Source organism: Lacerta agilis, chromosome 4, assembly GCF_009819535.1.
Source record: "Lacerta agilis isolate rLacAgi1 chromosome 4, rLacAgi1.pri, whole genome shotgun sequence".
Lineage (NCBI taxonomy): Eukaryota > Metazoa > Chordata > Lepidosauria > Squamata > Lacertidae > Lacerta > Lacerta agilis.
The window spans coordinates 35109177-35115176 of NC_046315.1; the positions used below are offsets into that span (position 1 = coordinate 35109177).

The 6000-nt window shown below is 40.0% G+C and overlaps 1 long non-coding RNA gene across 1 annotated transcript; it reads right to left on the reverse strand.

The window, feature by feature from the left end:
- Nucleotides 1-172: 172 nt before the first annotated feature.
- LOC117045014 lies at nt 173-3326 on the reverse strand. The gene is made up of 4 exons (XR_004426386.1): nt 3283-3326; nt 2253-2319; nt 1414-1472; nt 173-200 (listed from the first exon to the last, which is right to left on the reverse strand). It is a non-coding gene; the product is annotated as an uncharacterized LOC117045014 (long non-coding RNA).
- Nucleotides 3327-6000: the final 2674 nt, after the last annotated feature.

Sequence of the window (6000 nt, forward strand, 5' to 3'; positions counted from 1 at the left end):
TGATGACTATTATATTTGCAAACAGTTATTTTTTAAGAGCCAACTCTAGAAGGGAATACTGTCTCAGATTTATAATTGATATTTTTCTTTCACCATTAAGAACCATGTAAAGTTAAATTGTTACACAATTTAAACATACAAATATTGCAGAAGGTTTTAAGATTTCCCTTACCTGTGTTTTCCTGAAATGGTACAATATTCTGTAATATGAAAAGCAGGAAAAATTCAGTGCATAAAAATTATTTCTTGTACAAAAAAAAGGCACCCGGTGCTTTCATTTTCAAAAGAATGTATTTTTTTTCTTTAAAAGATCCTGCCATTCAGAAATAAGCAGATTGTAAAATTGCTTATGTCTGTAACCCTTTGCCTATTGGTCTGGAAATATGAAGGATATCGATCAAGATTTTCATTTGTTTAATTACTGACAGACTCAGGGCAGGCAGGCAGGCAGCATGATCTGCCAAGAATTCTAATACCTGAAATATGTTGATATGCAATTTCTACACACACTGCCAAACTCAAGTCACAGGGCAAAATAATTAGGGACAAAGATAACAGTTTTCATATGTCTTAGTTACAGTGGTTCCCAAGCTACTTTCCCCATGGATCACTTGCAAATTGCTGAAAGACTTGGTGTACTACTTAAATATAATTCTGCTTGCTATAGCACCTGTAATGTGCTGTGCTAGATGCTGCATAATCTTTATTTATTTTTTTGCTTAATTTCTTCTATTTGATGTTATTGTATTACAATATGAATTCCATAGAACTCAAATATGAATTCCATAGAATTCAAATTGTAAGTGTACTTTACACACACACACACGCACACACAGAGAGAAAACTACTGGAACGAAGCTCATGAACCACTGATGGACTAGTTTGGAAACCCCCGTCTTAGTGCATTGAATTTGATACATCTGCACTATATCAAGTGAATTATCTTCCTGTAAGTCTGGAGGGATAATTAAGGCAAAATGTGAGAATCTTGTTCTGAAGACTGGTATCAACAATTTAAATCAACCCACCAGCATTTCAGATTGCAGGTAAGAACACAAAAGCTGTGTTTTCATTAGCCAAATGTCTCCATTGATTAGAGCAATGTACAACAATGAAAACAAATTTTATTGAGCTGTTTGGATGTGCTCATTTTGGTATCAGCTTTGCCAATGGTCTGAAATTTAAGGAAAAGTGAAAGCTGAATGAGAGAAAGTAATATTCTTCAACTTAAGTTCATAAAGCCTGAAGAGAATCTATGGCTTGTTCCCATTCAAGCTGCCACTGAAACATTGTTTAAAAATACTGTTATAGCTATGCATCCAGTCTCCCAGAGCGATTTCTAGATTTTTAATTTGTCAAAATAACTTAGAAAACATCAAAATACAGTCATTACAAGTTATGCATTTACAGTACCTGAGAGCTATCAATAATTGTGGTGCTTGTCTGTTGTTCTTCTCCCCAAACCTTTGGCCCTAGAAATGATACAATAATTTCTTCAATAAATGCCACACGCATAAGAATTTGTTAGAACAGACATTTGTGATAAACAGAGGAGTAATGTTAATCTTTTGCAGTAAGCATCATAGTAAATACCGGTAAGTCTTGTGGCACTCTGAAGAATAATTCATTCTGGCATAAACTGTCATAGACTACAGTCCACTTCATCATATGCATGAAGAGATATACTTGGTTGTATGTCCATATATACATGGTTAGGTAGGGGATTGTAAAAAAGCTCAGAAATAAAATTCACAGAAATATAGTGATACTTAAGAGCGGCAATCCACAAAACAGTTTCTGATGACAGATCGCTCCTGCTTTGCCACCGATTCTCTCCAGCACAAAGCAACAAACCATGATTTGAAGCCCCGGTTTCTTATTGCCTTCAGGTAGTCATTTTGTTTACAATGAAACAAACCAGAACCCCCAATTCTGAAACAATGATAGGCAAAGATTGTGGTTATCTCACTTGTGCTAGGGAAAAAGCATAATGACAGCAATTTGTTTATTCATGGTAAAGAGTTAACCATGACTTATGGCATGCAAGCTCTATCACTGTTATGTATAGTCACACTGTTACAATAAACCTCAAGGTTTCCAATCAGACTTTGATTCAATAAAGTTTGATACATTTTCATTAGACTTAGTAAATTGCACTACAGACAAAGCATCCACACATGCTTCAAAAAGTCTCTATACTATGTTTTTATAAAGGCAAACTAGAATATAGTAACCAATAAAAGCAATCTTACCTTCAGGTGTAACGTAAGTCAATGATCTGATAGAAACGACTATATCATCATCAAAGGGGAAGTTGTACTGGATTAAAAGAAGCACACACTATTTTTACATAAGGCTACAATGCTAGAGATTATAATAAAAGCTTTTTTTGGGGGGGGGGGTAAAATTCATACATTATTAAACCTCCATTCAAACTACTAACTAGCCTACTTGCAAGTTAACTCATTCCTATCTAGTTGGCAGTACTCAAGGCCAAACTACATGTTACATGACACATCTGTGATGGAACATTATTATTATTTGAATTTATATACCACCCTATACCCGGGGGTCTCGGCAGTTCACAGAATAAAATCAAGATATAAAACCATAACATACATGATAAAAATAAAAACAACGACCCCCCCCCATCCAACATTTTGATTTTTACATTAAGGCAGTGTGTCCAAATTTGGCTGAAACAGACAGACAATGGGCTGGATTTAAGTTTGATGAGATTTAAGTTGTCGCTGGTTTTTGTGTTGAATATATGTTATATGGTAATTTATGGACCTAACAGGTATCTAAAGCCATTTGAACCTAACAAACAGGAGCCCACACAACACAAAAAACTGTTGCTGTATGTAGGTTTTATTTTGTTTTTTATCTTATATTTTGGAAATGTACATCCAGTTTTTTCCCCTTTAATTTTTTGGGTTGCCCCCAAGAGAGTGGGGGCCCTAAGCTATACGGTAGCTTGTCTGAGACAGACAAAAGCTAGCCCTTAATAGTGGAAGGAACCCTACTGGAAGGAAGGAAGGGAGAGAGACCGAAATTTGACAATTCAATTGCATTTATTAATTATCTCCCCGCCCCCATGACGTCACGCAGCGGGTATTTCGAACGTTTCCCCACGAAGATTCCGTGGAAAAGAGGGGAGGAACAGGCCGAGGAGGAGCCCCGAGTAGATCCGCCCGGGGCTTCTGCCCTCCGGAAAAGGCTTGCGACCCTCACCCCCCGCCCAGCTCGCCGAAGCCGCCCCTGGAGCCGCGCCGAGCTCACCTTTTCCACAACGCTGCTCATGGCGGAGGCGAAGCGGAGGGAGGCGGCGCTCCTGAGGCGGCGCTCCATGGCTGTGCCGCCGCCGCCGCCGCCGCCGCCTCCTGGCTCTCCTCTTCGCCGCCGGCTCGCGGCCTCGCTCTCCATCTCTCCCCCCCTCACTCTCGCCATCTCGGCCGTCGCCTTGGCCCGCTCTGTGCGTCCCCCGCCCAAGGCCGAGGATTGGTCGCTTCTAGTTGGGCAACTCTTTCAAACCGATTCAAATTCGCCGCTGCGCTAGTCCCGCGAGAGTGCGCTTCAGTTTGCCGTGGCCGGATTGGTAGTTGCTCGCCAATCGGAGAGGCCCGAGGAGCAGTTCTGCCGCCCCACCCCCAGCTCCCCTAATCCCGCCTCCCTAGCTCTAGTTGAAAGTCTCTGCGCTCAACAAGTTCTTCATTGAGCGCGAAAGTCGAGCACGCAAGAGAGCTTAGGGAATGGCACGGGCCACCGTAGCAACGCAAACTGCGTAAGAGTGCGAATGGGAGAAGCAGAAAGATTTTGCTCTTAAGGGAGATGTAAGGAGACGCCAAATGGGTAGTAGTGGATTAGTTTTGCCCGTTCGAAGTTAGCTGTTCCTATGGACTATATACATAAAGATCGAAGAGTCTTGTGGCACTTCGGAAGCTCACACATTTATTGTGGCATAAACTCTGCCGGATTGGAATTCCTCTATCATTCAGTTCAAGACAATGGTAGTTTGCTTTCATAAAGCTTTTTAAATATGCTAACTGCTGATTATATCAGGGAATGACTGCTGCATTTTTTTATTGAGTGTTATTTGGTTAAGTTTTCATTGTGTTTGATTCGCGTTTAATTATTTTTTGTTCTGTTTAATAGGGGTTTTTTTTGTTACCTGACCTGCAGATTCAAAAGTTCAAGTATTTTACGGTTGTTTTAATTAATAAATAAAGATGGAAAAGAACTGAGCAAGCTTTTGAGTTCATCATGAACGTCGATCAAGCTGGGTGTTAAGCATAAAAGCGAAAACAATAGGTGGGGGATGGATGTTACACGGTGAGTTTAAATCTGCAGATTATCATATTCAGATGACAGGAGGTAGGAGGTGTCACGTCGACTTCCTTAGATTAGATTATGCTTGTTGCAAAATGTTTTCGAATTGCACCAAATGTCATCGGGGATGGAGAAGCATGTTTAACTCTCCATATGGTGCAACATGAAACCAGAGTGGCTGAACCAATTAACAGTCTGAACGGGAACTGAAATGAAGAATTCGAAAACACCACGGAACCTGAACTAGAGCCAAACTCAATTTTTTTATGTTTCTACTGCTTAATTTACTGGAGTATAGTTTTTAGCTGAGAAACAATGTGTTTCCCCTAAATCCTTTATGTTTCATTTCAAAAAGGCAGAGCTCTTTTTGCATAATGTATCAAAGGGACAAACAACTGAGGCACCAGTAGTAAGAAAACCGTAGTGTCTATAGAGTTTATCACAGTTGTTAAATTATTTCAAAATACCATTGGTCTCTTTGAAGTGTTACTAGAAAGTCAATACTGTATGTAGAATAAGATTAGTGTACAATTTTATTATTATTTACATATATCAGTTGTCTATAAACCTAGTCCTCTGGGTGATGTACAGCAAAAATTGAAAACACAAATCAAATAATGCAGTAAAATATCAAATCAGAAAAAATGCAACATCAGCACAAAATATGTAGGTACATAAAAAGGGCCAAAATAATCCCACAGGGTTAAAATAGCATGTGCAAATGCTGTCAGAGCAGAGAATAAAATCATAATCGGTAACAATCTCTAAGATAAATTTTTTTATCTCCATGGCTTGTTATTCCTTCCCATTTGCTTTATTCTTTTTTCAGCCTTATGGATAAGCCCACAACAGTGAGTACTGTTTTTTGTGGTGTTGTTTTTTCCCGCAAGCCCACATTTCCATGCTGGCCACAAAGGAGGACAATCATGGAAAATGCAGGCTGGTAACAATGAAATACGAAAGCAGGCCTTAAAAGGGCACTGGAACAATCTCTCAGTCCTCAGCCACCTGCCACATTTCTATACTGGCCATAGAGGAAGGGGTTTCCCTTCATCTACAGCTACCAAGATGGAGTGATTCATCCCTCCTTCACCAGGCCACTCAATATCCCAATTGCCTATGGCAGTTGAGAAAGCTATTAAATACAAGACTGCTTTCTTCTCAAGTTATAACTTTTTGGTTATTACCCAGAAAAAGAAGTTGCCTCTTCCAGAGACTTTGCAGAACATCAACTCTTAAAATGTTTGAAATAGTTTTATGTAAAATGTGAGTCTTTGACTGATGTAATTAATTGCCATTTGAAAATATGGTTTTTTGTCTTTTTCTGTGATTTTCTTTAGCAGTGGATGCCATTAAATGTCAAGAGCAGGGGTCAACAACCTTTTTCCAGCCGTGGGCCGGTCCACCGTCCCTCAGACCATGTGGTGGGCTGGACTATGGGGGGGGGGGGGAGATGAACAAATTCCTGTGCCCCACAAATAACCCAGAGATGCATTTTAAATAAAAGCACACATTCTACTTATGTAAAAACACACTGATTCCCAGGCCGTCCGTGGGCCAGATTGAGAAGGTGATTGGGCTGCATCCGGCCCACAGGCCTTAGGTTGCCTACCCCTAGTCAAGAGCATGGGATTGGATCTGTGCAGATTGTTAAGAGATGTGTGGTTATGG